Raw genomic sequence first — 24,033 nt, 5'->3', positions numbered from 1 at the left:
AGACCTTGGACTATGTAGGTTAACTAGCGGGCCCTTGGAGTATGTAGGTTACCTAGCAGGCACTTGGACTATCTAGGTTACCTAACGGGCACTTTGTCTGTCTAGGTTAAATAGCGGGCCCTTGGACTGTGTAGGTTACCTAGCGGGCACTTGGACTATCTAGGTTAACGAAAGGGCACTTGGACTATGTAGGTAATCAAGTGGGCACTTGGACTGTCTAGGTTACCTAGCGGGCACTTTGATTATCTAGGTTAACTAGCAGATCTTGGACTATGTAGGTTAACTAGCGGGCCCTTGGACTATGTAGGTTAACTAGCGGGCACTTGGACTATCTAGGTTTCCTAGCAGACAATTGGACTATGTACATACCCTAGCGCGCACTTGGACTATCTAGGTTACCTAGCGGGCACTTGGACTATGTACGTGCCCAGTGGGCACTTGGACTATCTAGGTTAACTAACGGGCACTAGGACTATCTAGGTTACCTAGAATGCACTTGGATTATGAAGGATCCCTAGCGGGCACTTGGACTATCTAGGTTAACTAGCGGGCACTTGGACTATGTAGCTTAACTAGCGGACACTTGCACTATCTAGGTTAACTAGCGGGCCCTTGCACTATGTAGGTTAACTAGCGGGCACTTGGACTATCTAGGTTAACTAGCAGGCACTTGTACTATCTAGGTTAACTAGCGGGCCCTTGCACTATGTAGGTTAACTAGCGGACCCATGGATTATGTAGGTTAACTAGCAGGCACTTGGACTATCTAGGTTAACTAGAGTGCTCCTGGACTATGTAGGTTCCCTGGCGGGCATTTGGACTATGTATGTTCCAGAGCGGGCAATTGGACTATGTAGGTTCCCTATCGGGCACTTGGACTATCTAGGTTCCGTAAAGGGCACTTGGACTATCTAGGTTACCTAGGGGGCACTTGCACTATGTAGGCTAACTAGCGGGCACTTGCACTCTCTAGGTTACCTAGCGGGCACTTGGACTATCTATGTTAACTAGCGGGCACTTGGACTATGTAGGTTACCTAGTGGGTACTTGGACTATCTAGGTTAACGAACGGGCACTTGGACTATGCAGGTAACCTAGCGGGCACTTGGACTGTCTAGGTTACATAGCGGGCACTTGGACTTCCAGGTTAACGAACGGGCACTTGGACTATGTATGTGGCCTAGCGGGCACTTGGACTATCTAGGTTAGGTAACGGGCACTTGGACTATCTAGGTTACCTAGAGGGAACATGGACAATGTAGGGTACCTAGCAGGCACTTGGGCTATCTAGGTTACCTAAGGGCATTTGTCTGTCTTGGTTACCTAGCGGGCCCTTGGACTATGTAGGTTACCTAGCGGGCACTTGGACTATCTAGGTTAACGAAAGGGCACTTGGACTATGTAGGTAACCTAGCGGGCACTTGGACTGTCTAGGTTACATAGCGGGCACTTTGATTATCTAGGTTAACTAGTAGATCTTGGACTATGTAGGTTAACTAGCGGGCCCTTGGACTATGTAGGTTAACTAGCGGGCACTTGGACTATCTAGGTTTCCTAGCAGGCACTTGGACTATGTACATACCCTAGCGCGCACTTGGACTATCTAGGTTATCCAGCCGGCACTTGGACTATGTACGTCCCCTAGTGGGTACTGGGACTATCTAGGTTAACTAACGGGCACTAGGACTATCTAGGTTAACTAGAATGCACTTGGATTATGAAGGATCCCTAGCGGGCACATGGACTATCTAGGTTAACTAGCGGGCACTTGGACTATGTATCTTAACTAGCGGACACTTGCACTATCTAGGTTAACTAGTGGGCCCTTGCACTATGTAGGGTAACTAGCGGACCCATGGATTATGTAGGTTTACTAGCAGGCACTTGTACTATCTAGGTTAACTAGCGGGCCCTTGCACTATGTAGGTTAACTTGCGGGCCCATGGATTATGTAGGTTTACTAGCAGGCACTTGGACTATCTAGGTTAACTAGCGGGCACTTGGAGTATGTAGTTTCCCTAGTGGGCATTTGTACTATTTAGGTTGTTACCTAGCGGGCACTTGGACTATGTAGGTTACCTAGCGGGCACTTGGACTATCTAGGTTACCTAGCAGGCACATTGACTATCTAGGTTAACTAACGGGCACTTGGACTATGTAGGGTTACTAGCGGGCACTTGGACTGTCTAGGTTACCTAGCGGGCACTTGGATTATCTAGGTTAACGAAAGGGCACTTGGACTATGTAGGTTACCTAGCCGCCACTTGGACTATCTAGGTTAGCTAACAGGCACTTGGACTATCTAGGTTCCCTAGCGGGCACTTGTACTATCTAGGTTACCTAGCTGGCACTTTGACTATGTAGGTCAACTAGCGGGCCCTTGGACTACCTAGGTTAGCTAACGGGCACTTGGACTATGTAGGTTCCTTAGCGGTCACGTGGACTATGTAGGTTCCTTAGAAGGCACTTGGACTATGTAGGTTAACTAGCTGGCACTTGGACTATCCAGGTTACCAGGCGGCACTTGGACTATGTAGGTTACCCAATGGGCACTTGGACTATCTAGGTTAACGAACGGACACTTGGACTATATAGGTTAGCTATCAGGCACTTGGACTATCTAGGTTACCTAGCAGTCACTTGGACTATGTAGGTTACCTAGCGGACACTTGGAAGATTTAGGTTAACTAGCGGACACTTGGACTATCTAGGTTAACTAGAGGCCCTTGGACTATCTAGATTTACTAGCGGGCACTTGGACTATCTAGGTTAACTAGCGGGCACATGGACTATGCAGTTTCCCTAGCGGGCATTTGGATTATTTAGGTTACCTAGTGGGCACTTGGACTCTGTAGGTTACCTAGTGGGCACTTGGACTACGTAGGTTAACTAGAAGGCACTTGGACTATCAAGGTTACCTAGCGGGCAATTGGACTATGTAGATTACCAGCGGGCACTTGGATGATCTAGGTTAACGAACGTGCACTTGGACTATGTTGGTAAACCAGCGGGCACTTGAACTGTCTAGTTTACCTAGCTGGCCCTTGGACTATCTAGGTTAACGAACGGGCACTTGGACTATGTAGGTTAACTAGCGGACACATCGACTATCTAGGTTAGCTAACGGCAATTGGACTATCTAGGTTAACTAACGGGCACTTGGACTATGTAGTTTGCCTAGCGAGCACTTGGACTATGTAGGTTCCCTAGCGGGCAATTGGACTATGTAGGTTCCCTATCGGGTACTTGGACTGTCTAGGTTAACTAGGGGGCAATTGGAATGTCTAGGTTACCTAGTGGGCACTTGGACTATCTAGGTTAACGAACGGGCACTTGGACTATGCAGGTAACCTAGCGGGCTCTTGGACTGTCTAGGTTACATAGCGGGCACTTGGACTATATAGGTTTCCTAGTGGGCACTTGGACTATCTTGGTTAACGAACGGGCACTTGGACTATGCAGGTAACCTAGCGGGCACTTGGACTGTCTAGGTTACATAGCGGGCACTTGGACTTCCAGGTTAACGAACGGGCACTTGGACTATGTATGTTGCCTAGCGGGCACTTGGACTATCTAGGTTAGGTAACGGGCACTTGGACTATCTAGGTTACCAAGAGGGAACATGGACAATGTAGGGTACCTAGCAGGCACTTGGGCTATCTAGGTTACCTAACGGGCACTTTGTCTGTCTAGGTTACCTAGCGGGCCCTTGGACTATGTAGGTTACCTAGCGGGCACTTGGACTATCTAGGTTAACGAAAGGGCACTTGGACTATGTAGGTAACCTAGCGGGCACTTGGACTGTCTAGGTTACCTAGCGGGCACTTTGATTATCTAGGTTAACTAGCAGATCTTGCACTATGTAGGTTAACTAGCGGGCCCATGGATTATGTAGGTTTACTAGCAGGCACTTGGACTATCTAGGTTAACTAGCGGGCACTTGCACTATGTAGTTTCCCTAGCGGGCATTTGTACTATTTAGGTTACCTAGCGGGCACTTGGACAATGTAGGTTACCTAGCGGGCACTTGGACTATCTAGGTTACCTAGCAGGCACATTGACTATCTAGGTTAACTAACGGGCACTTGGACTATGTAGGGTAACTAGCGGCCACTTGGACTGTCTAGGTTACCTAGCGGACACTTGGATTATCTAGGTTAACGAACGGGCACTTGGACTATGTAGGTTACCTAGCCGCTACTAGGATTATCTAGGTTAGCTAAGAGGCACTTGGACTATCTAGGTTCCCTAGCGGGCACTTGTACTATCTAGGTTACCTAGCTGGCACTTTGACTATGTAGGTCAAGTAGCGGGCCCTTGGACTATCTAGGTTAGCTAACGGGCACTTGGACTATGTAGGTTCCTTAGCGGTCACGTGGACTATGTAGGCTCCCTAGAAGGCACTTGGACTATGTAGGTTAACTAGCGGGCACTTCGATTATCCAGGTTACCAGGCGGCACTTGGACTATGTAGGTTACCCAATGGGCACTTGGACTATCTAGGTTAACGAACGGACACTTGGACTATGTAGGTTAGCTATCAGGCACTTGGACTGTCTAGGTTACCTAGCAGTCACTTGGACTATGTAGGTTACCTAGCGGACACTTGGAAGATTTAGGTTAACTAGCGGGCACTTGGACTATCTAGGTTAACTAGCGGGCCCTTGGACTATCTAGGTTTACTAGCGGGCACTTGGACTATCTAGGTTAACTAGCGGGCACTTGGACTATGTAGTTTCCCTAGCGGGCATTTGGATTATTTAGGTTACCTAGTGGGCACTTGGACTAAGTAGGTTACCTAGTGGGCACTTGGACTACGTAGGTTAACTAGAAGGTACTTGGACTATCAAGGTTACCTAGCGGGCACTTGGACTATGTAGGATACCAGCGGGCCCTTGGACGATCTAGGTTAACGAACGTGCACTTGGACTATGTAGGTAACCCAGCGGGCACTTGGACTGTCTAGTTTACCAAGCTGGCCCTTGGACTATCTAGGTTAACGTACGGGCACTTGGACTATGTAGGTTAACTAGCGGACACTTCGACTATCTAGGTTAGCTAACGGCAATTGGACTATCTAGGTTAACTAACGGGCACTTGGACTATGTAGTTTGCCTAGCGAGCACTTGGACTATGTAGGTTCCCTAGCGGGCAATTGGACTATGTAGGTTCCCTAGCGGGTACTTGGACTGTCTAGGTTAACTGGGGGGCAATTGGACTGTCTAGGTTACCTAGTGGGCACTTGGACTATGTAGGTTAACTAGCGGGCACTTGCACTCTCTAGGTTACCTAGCGGGCACTTGGACTATGTACCTTCCCTAGCGGGCACTTGGACTATCTATGTTAACTAGCGGGCACTTGGACTATGTAGGTTACCTTGTGGGCACTTGGACTATCTAGGGTAATGAACGGGCACTTGGACTATGCAGGTAACCTAGCGGGCACTTGGACTGTCTAGGTTACATAGCGGGCACTTGGACTATATAGGTTTCCTAGTGGGCACTTGGACTATCTAGGTTAACGAACGGGCACTTGGACTGTGCAGGTAACCTAGCGGGCACTTGGACTGTCTAGGTTACATAGCGGGCACTTGGACTTCCAGGTTAACGAACGGGCACTTGGACTATGTATGTTGCCTAGCGGGCACTTGGACTATCTAGGTTAGGTAACGGGCACTTGGACTATCTAGGTTAACGAAAGGGCACTTGGACTATGTAGGTAACCTAGCGGGCACTTGGACTGTCTAGGTTACCTAGCGGGCACTTTGATTATCTAGGTTAACTAGTAGATCTTGGACTATGTAGGTTAACTAGCGGGCCCTTGGACTATGTAGGTTAACTAGCGGGCACTTGGACTATCTAGGTTTCCTAGCAGGCACTTGGACTATGTACATACCCTAGCGCGCACTTGGACTATCTAGGTTACCTAGCGGGCACTTGAACTATGTACGTCCCCTAGTGGGCATTGGGACTGTCTAGGTTAACTAACGGGCACTAGGACTATCTAGGTTACCTAGAATGCACTTGGATTATGAAGGATCCCTAGCTGGCAATTGGACTATCTAGGTTACCTAGCTGGCACTTGGACTATGTAAATTAACTAGCGGACACTTGCACAATCTAGGTTAACTAGCGGGCTCTTGCACTATGTAGGTTAACTAGCGGGCCCATGGATTATGTAGGTTTACTAGCAGGCACTTGGACTATCTAGGTTAACTAGAGGGCACTTGCACTATGTAGTTTCCCTAGCGGGCATTTGTACTATTTAGGTTACCTAGCGGGCACTTGGACAATGTAGGTTACCTAGCGGGCACTTGGACTATCTAGGTTACCTAGCAGGCACATTGACTATCTAGGTTAACTAACAGGCACTTGGACTATGTAGGGTAACTAGCGGCCACTTGGACTGTCTAGGTTACCTAGCGGACACTTGGATTATCTAGGTTAACGAACGGGCACTTGGACTATGTAGGTTACCTAGCCGCCACTTGGATTATCTAGGTTAGCTAAGAGGCACTTGGACTATCTAGGTTCCCTAGCGGGCACTTGTACTATCTAGGTTACCTAGCTGGCACTTTGACTATGTAGGTCAACTAGCGGGCCCTTGGACTATCTAGGTTAGCTAGCGGGCACTTGGACTATGTAGGTTCCTTAGCGGTCACGTGGACTATGTAGGCTGCTAGAAGGCACTTGGACTATGTAGGTTAACTAGTGGGCACTTGGATTATCCAGGTTACCAGGCGGCACTTGGACTATGTAGGTTACCCAATGGGCACTTGGACTATCTAGGTTAACGAACGGACACTTGGACTATGTAGGTTAGCTATCAGGCACTTGGACTGTCTAGGTTACCTAGCAGTCACTTGGACTATGGAGGTTACCTAGCGGACACTTGGAAGATTTAGGTTAACTAGCGGGCACTTGGACTATCTAGGTTAACTAGCGGGCCCTTGGACTATCTAGGTTTACTAGCGGGCACATGGACTATCTAGGTTAACTAGCGGGCACTTGGACTATGTAGTTTCCCTAGCGGGCATTTGGATTATTTAGGTTACCTAGTGGGCACTTGGACTATGTAGGTTACCTAGTGGGCACTTGGACTACGTAGGTTAACTAGAAGGCACTTGGACTATCAAGGTTACCTAGCGGGCACTTGGACTATGTAGGATACCAGCGGGCACTTGGACGATCTAGGTTAACGAAGTGCACTTGGACTATGTAGGTAACTCAGCGGGCACTTGGACTGTCTAGTTTACGTAGCTGGCCCTTGGACTATCTAGGTTAACGTACGGGCACTTTGACTATGTAGGTTAACTAGCGGACACTTCGACTATCTAGGTTAGCTAACGGCAATTGGACTATCTAGGTTAACTAACGGGCACTTGGACTATGTAGGTTGCCTAGCGAGCACTTGGACTATGTAGGTTCCCTAGCGGGTAATTGGACTATGTAGGTTCCCTATCGGGTACTTGGACTGTCTAGGTTAACTGGGGGGCAATTGGACTGTCTAGGTTACCTAGTGGGCACTTGGACTATGTAGGTTAACTAGCGGGCACTTGCACTCTCTAGGTTACCTAGCGGGCACTTGGACTATGTACCTTCCCTAGCGGGCACTTGGACTCTCTATGTTAACTAGCGGGCACTTGGACTATGTAGGTTACCTAGTGGGCAATTGGACTATCTAGGTTAACGAACGGGCACTTGGACTATGCAGGTAACCTAGCGGGCACTTGGACTGTCTAGGTTACATAGCGGGCACTTGGACTATATAGGTTTCCTAGTGGGCACTTGGACTATCTAGGTTAACGAACGGGCACTTGGACTGTGCAGGTAACCTAGCGGGCACTTGGACTGTCTAGGTTACATAGCGCGCACTTGGACTTCCAGGTTAACGAACGGGCACTTGGACTATGTATGTTGCCTAGCGGGCACTTGGACTATCTAGGTTAGGTAACGGGCACTTGGACTATCTAGGTTACCTAGAGGGAACATGGACAATGTAGGTTACCTAGCAGGCACTTGGGCTATCTAGGTTACCTAACGGGCACTTTGTCTGTCTAGGTTACCTAGCGGGCCCTTGGACTATGTAGGTTACCTAGCGGGCACTTGGACTATCTAGGTTAACGAAAGGGCACTTGGACTATGTAGGTAACCTAGCGGGCACTTGGAATGTCTAGGTTACCTAGCGGGCACTTTGATTATCTAGGTTAACTAGTAGATCTTGGACTATGTAGGTTAACTAGTGGGCCCTTGGACTATGTAGGTTAACTAGCAGGCACTTGGACTATCTAGGTTTCCTAGCAGGCACTTGGACTATGTACATACCCTAGCGCGCACTTGGACTATCTAGGTTACCTACCGGGCACTTGGACTATGTACGTCCCCTAGTGGGCACTGGGACTATCTAGGTAAACTAACGGGCACTAGGACTATCTAGGTTACCTAGAATGCACTTGGATTATGAAGGATCCCTAGCGGGCACTTGGACTATCTAGGTTAACTAGCGGGCACTTGGACTATGTAGCTTAACTAGCGGACACTTGCACTATCTAGGTTAACTAGCGGGCCATTGCACTATGTAGGTTAACTAGCGGACCCAAGTATTATGTAGGTTTACTAACAGGCACTTGTACTATCTAGGTTAACTAGCGGGCCTTTGCACTATGTAGGTTAACTAGGGGGCCCATGGATTATGTAGGTTTACTAGCAGGCACTTGGACTATCTAGGTTAACAAGCGGGCACTTGGACTATGTAGGTTACCTAGCGGGCACTTGGACTATCTAGGTTACCTAGCAGGCTCATTGACTATCTAGGTTAACTAACGGGCACTTGGACTATGTAGGGTAACTAGCGGGCACTTGGACTGTCTAGGTTACCTAGCGGGCACTTGGATTAACTAGGTTAACGAACGGGCACTTGGACTATGTAGGTTACCCAGCCGCCACTTGGACTATCTAGGTTAGCTAACAGGCACTTGGACTATCTAGGTTCCCTAGCGGGCACTTGTACTATCTAGGTTACCTAGCTGGCACTTTGACTATGTAGGTCAACTAGCGGGCCCTTGGACTATCTAGGTTAGCTAGCGGGCACTTGGACTATGTAGGTTCCTTAGCGGTCACGTGGACTATGTAGGCTGCTAGAAGGCACTTGGACTATATAGGTTAACTAGCGGGCACTTGGACTATCCAGGTTACCAGGCGGCTCTTGGACTATGTAGGTTACCCAATGGGCACTTGGACTATCTAGGTTAACGAACGGACACTTGGACTATGTAGGTTAGCTAGCGGACACTTGGAAGATTTAGGTTATCTAGCGGGCACTTGGACTATCTAGGTTTACTAGCGGGCACTTGGACTATCTAGGTTAACTAGCGGGCACTTGGACTATGTAGTTTCCCTAGCGGGCATTTGGATTATTTAGGTTACCTTGTGAGCACTTGGACTATGTAGGTTACCTAGTGGGCACTTGGACTACGTAGGTTAACTAGAAGGCACTTGGACTATCAAGGTTACCTAGCGGGCACTTGGACTATGTAGGATACCAGCGGGCACTTGGACGATCTAGGTTAACGAACGTGCACTTGGACTATGTAGGTAACCCAGCGGGCACTTGGACTGTCTAGTTTACCTAGCTGGCCCTTGGACTATCTAGGTTAACGTACGGGCACTTGGACTATGTAGGTTAACTAGCGGACACTTCGACTATCTAGGTTAGCTAACGGCAATTGGACTATCTAGGTTAACTAACGGGCACTTGGACTATGTAGGTTGCCTAGCGAGCACTTGGACTATGTAGGTTCCCTAGCGGGCAATTGGACTATGTAGGTTCCCTAGCGGGTACTTGGACTGTCTAGGTTAACTGGGGGGCAATTGGACTGTCTAGGTTACCTAGTGGGCACTTGGACTATGTAGGTTAACTAGCGGGCACTTGCACTCTCTAGGTTACCTAGCGGGCACTTGGACTATGTACCTTCCCTAGCGGGCACTTGGACTCTCTATGTTAACTAGCGGGCACTTGGACTATGTATTTACCTCGTGGGCACTTGGACTATCTAGGTTAACGAACGGGCACTTGGACTATGCAGGTAACCTAGCGGGCACTTGGACTGTCTAGGTTACATAGCGGGCACTTGGACTTCCAGGTTAACGAACGGGCACTTGGACTATGTATGTTGCCTGCGGGCACTTGGACTATCTAGGTTAGGTAACGGGCACTTGGACTATCTAGGTTACCTAGAGGCAACATGGACAATGTAGGTTACCTAGCAGCACTTGGGCTATCTAGGTTACCTAACGGCCACTTTGTCTGTCTAGGTTACCTAGCGGGCCCTTGGACTATGTAGGTTACCTAGTGGGCACTTGGACTATCTAGGTTAACGAAAGGGCTCTTGGACTATGTAGGTAACCTAGCGGGCACTTGGATTGTCTAGGTTGCCTAGCGGGCACTTTGATTATCTAGGTTAACTAGTAGATCTTGGACTATGTAGGTTAACTAGCGGGCCCTTGGACTATGTAGGTTAACTAGCGGGCACTTGGACTATCTAGCACTTGGACTATGTACATACCCTAGCGCGCACTTGGACTATCTAGGTTACCTAGCGGGCACTTGGACTATGGACGTCCCCTAGTGGGCACTGGGACTATCTAGGTTAACTAACGGGCACTAGGACTATCTAGGTTACCTAGAATGCACTTGGATTATGAAGGATCCCTAGCGGGCACTTGGACTATCTAGGTTAACTAGCGGGCACTTGGACTATGTAGCTTAACTAGCGGACACTTGCACTATCTAGGTTAACTAGCAGGCCCTTGCACTATGTAGGTTAACTAGCGGACCCATGGATTATGTAGGTTTACTAACAGGCACTTGTACTATCTAGGTTAACTAGCGGGCCCTTGCACTATGTAGGTTAACTAGCGGGCCCATGGATTATGTAGGTTTACTTGCAGGCACTTGGACTATCTAGGTTAACTAGCAGGCATTTGGACTATGTAGTTTCCCTAGCGGGCATTTGTACTATTTAGGTTACCTAGCGGGCACTTGGACTACATAGGTTACCTAGCGGGCACTTGGACTATCTAGGTTACCTAGCAGGCACATTGACTATCTAGGTTAAATAACGGGCACTTGGACTATGTAGGGTAACTAGCGGCCACTTGGACTGTCTAGGTTACCTAGCGGGCACTTGGATTATCTAGGTTAACGAACGGGCACTTGGACTATGTAGGTTACCTAGCCGCCACTTGGACTATCTAGGTTAGCTAACAGGCACTTGGACTATCTAGGTTCCCTAGCGGGCACTTGTACTATCTAGGTTACCTAGCTGGCACTTTGACTATGTAGGTCAACTAGCGGGCCCTTGGACTTCCTAGGTTAGCTAACGGGCACTTGGACTATGTAGGTTCCTTAGCGGTCACGTGGACTATGTAGGCTCCTTAGAAGGCACTTGGACTATGTAGGTTACCCAATGGGCACTTGGACTATCCAGGTACCAGGCGGCACTTGGACTATGTAGGTTACCCAATGGGCACTTGGACTATCTAGGTTAACGAACGGACACTTGGACTATATAGGTTAGCTATCAGGCACTTGGACTATCTAGGTTACCTAGCAGTCACTTGGACTATGTAGGTTACCTAGCGGACACTTGGAAGATTTAGGTTAACTAGCGGGCACTTGGACTATCTAGGTTAACTAGCGGCCCTTGGACTATCTAGGTTTACTACCGGGCACTTGGACTATCTAGGTTAACTAGCGGGCACTTGGACTATGCAGTTTCCCTAGCGGGCATTTGGATTATTTAGGTTACCTTGTGGGCACTTGGACTATGTAGGTTACCTAGTGGGCACTTGGACTACGTAGGTTAACTAGAAGGCACTTGGACTATCAAGGTTACCTAGCGGGCACTTGGACTATGTAGGATACCAGCGGGCACTTGGACGATCTAGGATAACGAACGTGCACTTGGACTATGTTGGTAAACCAGCGGGCACTTGGACTGTCTAGTTTACCTAGCTGGCCCTTGGACTATCTAGGTTAACGAACGGGCACTTGGACTATGTAGGTTAACTAGCGGACACTTCGACTATCTAGGTTAGCTAACGGCAATTGGACTATCTAGGTTAACTAACGGGCACTTGGACTATGTAGGTTGCCTAGCGAGCACTTGGACTATGTAGGTTCCCTAGCGGGCAATTGGACTATGTAGGTTCCCTAGCGGGTACTTGGACTGTCTAGGTTAACTGGGGGGCAATTGGACTGTCTAGGTTACCTAGTGGGCACTTGGACTATGTAGGTTAACTAGCGGGCACTTGCACTCTCTAGGTTACCTAGCGGGCACTTGGACTATGTACCTTCCCTAGCGGGCACTTGGACTATCTATGTTAACTAGCGGGCACTTGGACTATGTAGGTTACCTAGTGGGCACTTGGACTATCTAGGTTAAAGAACGGGCACTTGGACTATGCAGGTAACCTAGCGGGCACTTGGACTGTCTAGGTTACATAGCGGGCACTTGGACTATGTAGGTTAACTAGCGGGCACTTGCACTCTCTAGGTTACCTAGCGGGCACTTGGACTATGTACCTTCCCTAGCGGGCACTTGGACTATCTATGTTAACTAGCGGGCACTTGGACTATGTAGGTTACCTAGTGGGCACTTGGACTATCTAGGTTAACGAACGGGCACTTGGACTATGTATGTTGCCGAGCGGGCACTTGGAGTATCTAGGTTACCTAGCGGGCACTTGGACTATCTAGGTTAACGAAAGGGCACTTGGACTATGTAGGTAACCTAGCGGGCACTTGGACTGTCTAGGTTACCTAGCGGGCCCTTTGATTATCTAGGTTAACTAGTAGATCTTGGACTATGTAGGTTAACTAGCGGGCCCTTGGACTATGAAGGTTAACTAGCGGGCACTTGGACTATCTAGGTTTCCTAGCAGGCACTTGGACTATGTACATACCCTAGCGCGCACTTGGACTATCTAGGTTACCTAGCGGGCACTTGGACTATGTACGTCCTCTACTGGGCACTGGGACTATCTAGGTTAACTAACGGGCACTAGGACTATCTAGGTTAACTAGCGGGCACTTGGACTATCTAGGTTACCTAGAATGCACTTGGATTATGAAGGATCCCTAGCGGGCACTTGGATTATCTAGGTTAACTAGCGGGCACTTGGACTATGTAGCTTAACTAGCGGACACTTGCACTATCTAGGTTAACTAGCGGGCCCTTGCACTATGTAGGTTAACTAGCGGACCCATGGATTATGTAGGTTTACTAACAGGCACTTGTACTATCTAGGTTAACTAGCGGGCCCTTGCACTATGTAGGTTAACTAGCGGGCCCATGGATTATGTAGGTTTACTAGCAGGCACTTGGACTATCTAGGTTAACAAGCGGGCACTTGGACTATGTAGTTTCCCTAGCGGGCATTTGTACTATTTAGGTTACCTAGCGGGCACTTGGACTATGTAGGTTACCTAGCGGGCACTTGGACTATCTAGGTTACCTAGCAGGCACATTGACTATCTAGGTTAACTAACGGGCACTTGGACTATGTAGGGTAACTAGCGGGCACTTGGACTGTCTAGGTTACCTAGCGGGCACTTGGATTATCTAGGTTAACGAAAGGGCACTTGGACTATGTAGGTTACCTAGCCGCCACTTGGACTATCTAGGTTCCCTAGCGGGCACTTGTACTATCTAGGTTACCTAGCTGGCACTTTGACTATGTAGGTCAACTAGCGGGCCCTTGGTCTATCTAGGTTAGCTAACGGGCACTTGGACTATGTAGATTCCTTACCGGTCACGTGGACTATGTAGGCTCCCTAGAAGGCAATTGGACTATGTAGGTTAACTAGCGGGCACATGGACTATGCAGGTTACCAGGTGGCACTTGGACTATGTAGGTTACCCAATGGGCACTTGGACTATCTAGGTTAACGAACGGACACTTGGACTATGTAGGTTAGCTAACAGGCACTTGGACTGTCTAGGTTACCTAGCAGTCACTTGGACTATGTAGGTTACCTAGCGGACACTTGGAAGATTTAGGTTAACTAGCGGGCACTTGGACTATCTAGGTTAACTAGCGGGCCCTTGGACTATCTAGGTTTACTAGCGGGCACTTGGACTATCTAGGTTAACTAGCAGGCATTTGGACTATGCAGTTTCCCTAGCGGGCATTTGGATAATTTAGGTTACCTAGTGGGCACTTGGACTATGTAGGTTACCTAGTGGGCACTTGGACTACGTAGGTTAACTAGAAGGCACTTGGACTATCAAGGTTACCTAGCGGGCACTTGGACTATGTAGTATACCAGCGGGCATTTGGACGATCTAAGTTAACGAACGTGCACATGGACTATGTTGGTAAACCAGCGGGAACTTGGACTGTCTAGTTTACCTAGCTGGCCCTTGGACTATCTAGGTTAACGAACGGGCACTTGGACTATGTAGGTTAACTAGCGGACACTTCGACTATCTAGGTTAGCTAACGGCAATTGGACTATCTATGTTAACTAACGGACACTTGGACTATGTAGGTTGCCTAGCGAGCACTTGGACTATGTAGGTTCCCTAGCGGGCAATTGGACTATGTAGGTTCCCTTTCGGGTACTTGGACTGTCTAGGTTACCTAGTGGGCACTTGGACTATGTAGGTTAACTAGCGGGCTCTTGCACTCTCTAGGTTACCTAGAGGGCACTTGAACTATGTACCTTCCCTTGCGGGCACTTGGACTAACTATGTTAACTAGCGGGCACTTGGACTATGTAGGTTACCTAGTGGGCACTTGGACTATCTAAGTTAACGAACGGGCACTTGGACTATGCAGGTAACCTAGCGGGCACTTGGACTGTCTAGGTTACATAGCGGGCACTTGGACTTCCAGGTTAACGAACGGGCACTTGGACTATGTATGTTGCCTAGCGGGCACTTGGACTATCTAGGTTAGGTAACGGGCACTTGGACTATCTAGGTTACCTAGAGGGAACATGGACAATGTAGGGTACCTAGCAGGCACTTGGGCTATCTAGGTTACCTAACGGGCACTTTGTCTGTCTAGGTTACCTAGCGGGCCCTTGGAATATGTAGGTTACCTAGCGGGCACTTGGACTATCTAGGTTACCTAGCGGGCACTTGGACTATGTACGTCCCCTACTGGGCACTTGGACTATCTAGGTTAACTAACGGACACTAGGACTATCTAGGTAAACTAACGGGCACTTGGACTATCTAGGTTACCTAGAATGCACTTGGATTATGAGGGATCCCTAGCGGGCACTTGGACAATCTAGGTTAACTAGCGGACACTTGGACTATGTAGGTTAACTAGCGGACACTTGCACTATCTAGGTTAACTAGCGGGCCCTTGCACTATGTAGGTTAACTAGCGGACCCATGGATTATGTAGGTTTACTAGCAGGCACTTGGACTATCTAGGTTAACTAGCGGGCACTTGGACTATGTAGTTTCCCTAGCGGGCATTTGTACTATTTAGGTTACCTAGCGGGCACTTGGACTATGTAGGTTACCTAGCGGGCACTTGGACTATCTAGGTTACCTAGCAGGCACATTGACTCTAGGTTAACTAAAGGGCACTTGGACTATGTAGGGTAACTAGCGGGCACTTGGACTGTCTAGGTTACCTAGCGGGCACTTGGACTTCCAGGTTAACGAACGGGCACTTGGACTATGTATGTTGCCTAGCGGGCACTTGGAATATCTAGGTTAGGTAACGGGCACTTGGACTATCTAGGTTACCTAGAGGGAACATGGACAATGTAGGTTACCTAGCAGGCACTTGGACTATCTAGGTTACCTAACGGGCACTTTGTCTGTCTAGGTTACCTAGCGGGCACTTGGACTATCTAGGTTAACAAAAGGGCACTTGGACTATGTAGGTAACCTAGCGGGCACTTGGACTGTCTAGGTTACCTAGCGGGCACTTTGATTATCTAGGTTAAATAGCAGATCTTGGACTATGTAGGTTAACTAGCGGGCCCTTGGACTATGTAGGTTAACTAGCCAGCACTTGGACTATCTAGGTTTCCTAGCAGGCACTTGGACTATGTACATACCCTAGCGCGCACTTGGACTATCTAGGTTACCTAGCGGGACTTGGACTATGTACGTCCCCTAGTGGGCACTTGAACTATCTAGGTTAACTAACGGGCACTAGGACTATCTAGGTTAACTAGCGGGCACTTGGACTATGTAGGTTAACTAGCGGACACTTGCACTATCTAGGATAACTAGCGGGCCCTTGCACTATGTAGGTTAACTAGCGGACCCATGGATTATGTAGGTTTACTAGCAGGCACTTGGACTATCTAGGTTAACTAGCGTGCACTTGGACTATGTAGTTTCCCTAGCGGGCATTTGTTCTATTTAGGTTACCTAGCGGGCACTTGGATTATGTAGGTTACCTGGCGAGCACTTGGACTGTCTAGGTTACCTAGCAGGCACATTGACTATCTAGGTTAACTAACGGGCACTTGGACTATGTAGGGTAACTAGCGGGCACTTGGACTGTCTAGGTTACCTAGCGGACACTTGGATTATCTAGGTTAATGATCGGGCACTTGGACTATGTAAGTTACCTAGCCGCCACTTGGACTATCTAGGTGAGCTAACAGGCACTTGGACTATCTAGGTTCCCTAGCGGGCACTTGTACTATCTAGGTTACCTAGCTGGCCGTTTGACTATGTAGGTCAACTAGCGGGCCCTTGGGCTATCTAGGTTAGCTAACGGACACTTGGACTGTGTAGGTTCCTTAGCGGTCACGTGGACTATGTAGGCTCCCTAGAAGGCACTTGGACTATGTAGGTTACCCAATGGGCACTTGGACTGTCTAGGTTAACGAACGGACACTTGTACTAAGTAGGTTAGCTATCAGGCACTTGGACTATCTAGGTTACCTAGCAGTCACTTGGACTATGGAGGTTACCTAGCAGACACTTTGAAGATTTCGGTTAACTAGCGGGAACTTGGACTGTCTAGTTTACCTAGCTGGCCCTTGGACTATCTAGGTTAACGAACGGGCACTTGGACTATGTAGGTTAACTAGCGGACACTTCGACTATCTAGGTTAGCTAACGGCAATTGGACTATCTATGTTAACTAACGGACACTTGGACTATGTAGGTTGCCTAGCGAGCACTTGGACTATGTAGGTTCCCTAGCGGGCAATTGGACTATGTAGGTTCCCTTTCGGGTACTTGGACTGTCTAGGTTACCTAGTGGGCACTTGGACTATGTAGGTTAACTAGCGGGCTCTTGCACTCTCTAGGTTACCTAGAGGGCACTTGAACTATGTACCTTCCCTTGCGGGCACTTGGACTAACTATGTTAACTAGCGGGCACTTGGACTATGTAGGTTACCTAGTGGGCACTTGGACTATCTAAGTTAACGAACGGGCACTTGGACTATGCAGGTAACCTAGCGGGCACTTGGACTGTCTAGGTTACATAGCGGGCACTTGGACTTCCAGGTTAACGAACGGGCACTTGGACTATGTATGTTGCCTAGCGGGCACTTGGACTATCTAGGTTAGGTAACGGGCACTTGGACTATCTAGGTTACCTAGAGGGAACATGGACAATGTAGGGTACCTAGCAGGCACTTGGGCTATCTAGGTTACCTAACGGGCACTTTGTCTGTCTAGGTTACCTAGCGGGCCCTTGGAATATGTAGGTTACCTAGCGGGCACTTGGACTATCTAGGTTACCTAGCGGGCACTTGGACTATGTACGTCCCCTACTGGGCACTTGGACTATCTAGGTTAACTAACGGACACTAGGACTATCTAGGTAAACTAACGGGCACTTGGACTATCTAGGTTACCTAGAATGCACTTGGATTATGAGGGATCCCTAGCGGGCACTTGGACAATCTAGGTTAACTAGCGGACACTTGGACTATGTAGGTTAACTAGCGGACACTTGCACTATCTAGGTTAACTAGCGGGCCCTTGCACTATGTAGGTTAACTAGCGGACCCATGGATTATGTAGGTTTACTAGCAGGCACTTGGACTATCTAGGTTAACTAGCGGGCACTTGGACTATGTAGTTTCCCTAGCGGGCATTTGTACTATTTAGGTTACCTAGCGGGCACTTGGACTATGTAGGTTACCTAGCGGGCACTTGGACTATCTAGGTTACCTAGCAGGCACATTGACTCTAGGTTAACTAAAGGGCACTTGGACTATGTAGGGTAACTAGCGGGCACTTGGACTGTCTAGGTTACCTAGCGGGCACTTGGACTTCCAGGTTAACGAACGGGCACTTGGACTATGTATGTTGCCTAGCGGGCACTTGGAATATCTAGGTTAGGTAACGGGCACTTGGACTATCTAGGTTACCTAGAGGGAACATGGACAATGTAGGTTACCTAGCAGGCACTTGGACTATCTAGGTTACCTAACGGGCACTTTGTCTGTCTAGGTTACCTAGCGGGCACTTGGACTATCTAGGTTAACAAAAGGGCACTTGGACTATGTAGGTAACCTAGCGGGCACTTGGACTGTCTAGGTTACCTAGCGGGCACTTTGATTATCTAGGTTAAATAGCAGATCTTGGACTATGTAGGTTAACTAGCGGGCCCTTGGACTATGTAGGTTAACTAGCGGGCACTTGGACTATCTAGGTTTCCTAGCAGGCACTTGGACTATGTACATACCCTAGCGCGCACTTGGACTATCTAGGTTACCTAGCGGGACTTGGACTATGTACGTCCCCTAGTGGGCACTTGAACTATCTAGGTTAACTAACGGGCACTAGGACTATCTAGGTTAACTAGCGGGCACTTGGACTATGTAGGTTAACTAGCGGACACTTGCACTATCTAGGATAACTAGCGGGCCCTTGCACTATGTAGGTTAACTAGCGGACCCATGGATTATGTAGGTTTACTAGCAGGCACTTGGAATATCTAGGATAACTAGCAGGCCCTTGCACTATATAGGTTAACTAGCGGGCCCATGGATTATGTAGGTTTACTAGCAGGCACTTGGACTATCTAGGTTAACTAGCGTGCACTTGGACTATGTAGTTTCCCTAGCGGACATTTGTTCTATTTAGGTTACCTAGCGGGCACTTGGATTATGTAGGTTACCAGGCGAGCACTTGGACTGTCTAGGTTACCTAGCAGGCACATTGACTATCTAGGTTAACTAACGGGCACTTGGACTATGTAGGGTAACTAGCGGGCACTTGGACTGTCTAGGTTACCTAGCGGACACTTGGATTATCTAGGTTAATGATCGGGCACTTGGACTATGTAAGTTACCTAGCCGCCACTTGGACTATCTAGGTGAGCTAACAGGCACTTGGACTATCTAGGTTCCCTAGCGGGCACTTGTACTATCTAGGTTACCTAGCTGGCCGTTTGACTATGTAGGTCAACTAGCGGGCCCTTGGGCTATCTAGGTTAGCTAACGGACACTTGGACTGTGTAGGTTCCTTAGCGGTCACGTGGACTATGTAGGCTCCCTAGAAGGCACTTGGACTATGTAGGTTACCCAATGGGCACTTGGACTGTCTAGGTTAACGAACGGACACTTGTACTAAGTAGGTTAGCTATCAGGCACTTGGACTATCTAGGTTACCTAGCAGTCACTTGGACTATGGAGGTTACCTAGCAGACACTTGGAAGATTTCGGTTAACTAGCGGGCACTTGGACTATCTAGGTTAACTAGCGGGCCCTTGGACTATCTAGGTTTACTAGCGGGCACTTGGACTAACTAGGTTAACTAGCGGGCACTTGGACTATGTAGTTTCCCTAGCGGGCATTTGGATTATTTAGGTTACCTAGTGGGCACGTGGACTATGTAGGTTACCTAGCGGGCACTTGGATTACGTAGGTTAACTAGAAGTCACTTGGACTATCAAGGTTACCTAGCGGGCCCTTGGACTATGTAGGATACCAGTGGGCACTTGGACGATCTAGGTTAACGAACGTGCACTTGGACTATGTAGGTAACCCAGCGGGCACTTGGACTGTCTAGTTTACCTAGCTGGCCCTTGGACTATCTAGGTTAACGAACGGGCACTTGGACTATGTAGGTTAACTAGCGGACACTTCGACTATCTAGGTTAGCTAACGGCAATTGGACTATCTATGTTAACTAACGGGCACTTGGACTATGTAGGTTGCCTAGCGAGCACTTGGACTATGGAGGTTCCCTAGCGGGCAATTGGACTATGTAGGTTCCCTATCGGGTACTTGGACTGTCTAGGTTAACTAGGGGGCAATTTGACTGTCTAGGTTACCTAGTGGGCACTTGGACTATGTAGGTTAACTAGCGGGCTCTTGCACTCTCTAGGTTACCTAGCGGGCACTTGAACTATGTACCTTCCCTTGCGGGCACTTGGACTAACTATGTTAACTAGCGGGCACTTGGACTATGTAGGTTACCTAGTGGGCACTTGGACTATCTAGGTTAACAAACGGGCACTTGGACTATGCAGGTAACCTAGCGGGCACTTGGACTGTCTAGGTTACATATTGGGCACTTGGACTATGTAGGTTTCCTAGTGGGCACTTGGACTATCTAGGTTAACGAACGGGCACTTGGACTATGGAGGTAACCTAGCGGGCACTTGGACTGTCTTGGTTACATAGCGGGCACTTGGACTTCCAGGTTAACGAACGGGCACTTGGACTATGTATGTTGCCTAGCGGGCACTTGGACTATCTAGGTTAGGTAACGGGCACTTGGACTATCTAGGTTACCTAGAGGGAACATGGACAATGTAGGTTACCTAGGAGGCACTTGGGCTATCTAGGTTACCTAACGGGCACTTTGTCTGTCTAGGTTACCTAGCGGGCCCTTGGAATATGTAGGTTACCTAGCGGGCACTTGGACTATCTAGGTTAACGAAAGGGCACTTGGACTATGTAGGTAACCTAGCGGGCACTTGGACTGTCTAGGTTTCCTAGCGGGCACTTTGATTATCTAGGTTAACTAGCAGATCTTGGACTATCTAGGTTTCCTAGCAGGCACTTGGACTATGTACACACCCTAGCGCGCACTTGGACTATCTAGGTTACCTAGCGGGCACTTGGACTATGTACGTCCCCTAGTGGGCACTTGGACTATCTAGGTTAACTAACGGACACTAGGACTATCTAGGTTAACTAACGGGCACTTGGACTATCTAGGTTACCTAGAATGCACTTGGATTATGAGGGATCCCTAGCGGGCACTTGGACAATCTAGGTTAACTAGCGGACACTTGGACTATGTAGGTTAACTAGCGGACACTTGCACTATCTAGGTTAACTAGCGGGCCCTTGCACTATGTAGGTTAACTAGCGGGCCCATGGATTATGTAGGTTTACTAGCAGGCACTTGGACTATCTAGGTTAACTAGCGGGCACTTGGACTATGTAGTTTCCCTAGCGGGCATTTGTACTATTTAGGTTACCTAGCGGGCACTTGGACTATGTAGGTTACCTAGCGGGCACTTGGACTATCTAGGTTACCTAGCAGGCACATTGACTCTAGGTTAACTAACGGGCACTTGGACTATGTAGGGTAACTAGCGGGCACTTGGACTGTCTAGGTTACCTAGCGGGCACTTGGACTTCCAGGTTAACGAACGGGCACTTGGACTATGTATGTTGCCTAGCGGGCACTTGGAATATCTAGGTTAGGTAACGGGCACTTGGACTATCTAGGTTACCTAGAGGGAACATGGACAATGTAGGTTACCTAGCAGGCACTTGGACTATCTAGGTTACCTAACGGGCACTTTGTCTGTCTAGGTTACCTAGCGGGCACTTGGACTATCTAGGTTAACGAAAGGGCACTTGGATTATGTAGGTAACCTAGCGGGCACTTGGAGTGTCTAGGTTACCTAGCGGGCACTTTGATTATCTAGATAACTAGCAGATCTTGGACTATGTAGGTTAACTAGGGGCCCTTGGACTATCTAGGTTTCCTAGCAGGCACTTGGACTATGTACATACCCTAGCGCGCACTTGGACTATCTAGGTTACCTAGCGGGCACTTGGACTATGTACGTCCCCTAGTGGGCACTTGAACTATCTAGGTTAACTAACGGGCACTAGGACTATGTAGGTTAACTAGCGGGCACTTGGACTATGTAGTTTAACTAGCGGACACTTGCACTATCTAGGATAACTAGCGGGCACTTGGACTATCTAGGTTACCTAACGGGCACTTTGTCTGTCTAGGTTACCTAGCGGGCACTTGGACTATCTAGGTTAACGAAAGGGCACTTGGACTATGTAGGTAACCTAGCGGGCACTTGGAGTGTCTAGGTTACCTAGCGGGCACTTTGATTATCTAGGTTAACTAGCAGATCTTGGACTATGTAGGTTAACTAGCGGGCCCTTGGACTATCTAGGTTTCCTAGCAGGCACTTGGACTATGTACATACCCTAGCGCGCACTTGGACTATCTAGGTTACCTAGCGGGCACTTGGACTATGTACGTCCCCTAGTGGGCACTTGAACTATCTAGGTTAACTAACGGGCACTAGGACTATCTAGGTTACCTAGAATGCACTTGGACTATGTAGGTTAACTAGCGGACACTTGCACTATCTAGGATAACTAGCGGGCCCTTGCACCATGTAGGTTAACTAGCGGACCCATGGATTATGTAGGTTTACTAGCAGGCACTTGGACTATCTAGGTTAACTAGCGGGCCCTTACACTATGTAGGTTAACTAGCGGGCCCATGGATTATGTAAGTTTACTAGCAGGCACTTGGACTATCTAGGTTAACTAGCGGGCACTTGGACTATGTAGTTTCCCTAGCGGGCATTTGTTCTATTTAGGTTACCTAGCTGGCACTTGGACTATTTAGGTTACCTAGCGGGCACTTGGACTGTCTGGTTACCTAGCAGGCACATTGACTATCTAGGTTAACTAATGGGCACTTGGACTATGTAGGGTAACTAGCGGGCACTTGGACTGTCTAGGTTACCTAGCGGACACTTGGATTATCTAGGTTAACGATCGGGCACTTGGACTATGTAAGTTACCTAGCCGCCACTTGGACTATCTAGGTTAGCTAACAGGGACTTTGACTATCTAGGTTCCCTAGCGGGCACTTGTACTATCTAGGTTACCTAGCTGGCAGTTTGACTATGTAGGTCAACTAGCGGGCCCTTGGGCTATCTAGGTTATCTAACGGGCACTTGGATTGTGTAGGTTCCTTAGCGGTCACGTGGACTATGTAGGCTCCCTAGAAGGCACTTGGACTATGTAGGTTAACTACCGGGCACTTGGACTATCCAAGTTACCAGGCGGCACTTGGACTATGTAGGTTACCCAATGGGCACTTGGACTGTCTAGGTTAACGAACGGACACTTGTACTATGTAGGTTAGCTATCAGGCACTTGGACTATCTAGGTTACCTAGCAGTCACTTGGACTATGTAGGTTAACTAGCAGACACTTGGAAGATTTCGGTTAACTAGCGGGCACTTGGACTATCTAGGTTAACTATCGGGCCCTTGGACTATCTAGGTTTACTAGCGGGCACTTGGACTATCTAGGTTAACTAGCGGGCATTGGACTATGTAGTTTCCCTAGCGGGCATTTGGATTATTTAGGTTACCTAGTGGGCACTTGGACTATGTAGGTTACCTAGCGGGCACTTGGACTACGTAGGTTAACTAGAAGTCATTTGGACTATCAAGGTTACCTAGCGGGCCCTTGGACTATGTAGGATACCAGCGGGCACTTGGACGATCTAGGTTAACGAACGTGCACTTGGACTATGTAGGTAACCCAGCGGGCACTTGGACTGTCTAGTTTACCTAGCTGGCCCTTGGACTATCTAGGTTAACGAACGGGCACTTGGACTATGTAGGTTAACTAGCGGACACTTCGACTCTCTAGGTTAGCTAACGGCAATTGGACTATCTAGGTTAACTAACGGGCACTTGGACTATGTAGGTTGCCTAGCGGGCACTTGGACTATGTACGTTCCCTATCGGGTACTTGGACTGTCTAGGTTAACTAGGGGGCAATTGGACTGAC

Source organism: Tenrec ecaudatus, unplaced genomic scaffold (genome assembly GCF_050624435.1).
Source record: "Tenrec ecaudatus isolate mTenEca1 unplaced genomic scaffold, mTenEca1.hap1 Scaffold_266, whole genome shotgun sequence".
In the NCBI taxonomy this organism is placed as follows: Eukaryota; Metazoa; Chordata; class Mammalia; order Afrosoricida; family Tenrecidae; genus Tenrec; species Tenrec ecaudatus.
Note: the sequence above shows the minus strand (reverse complement) of the source record.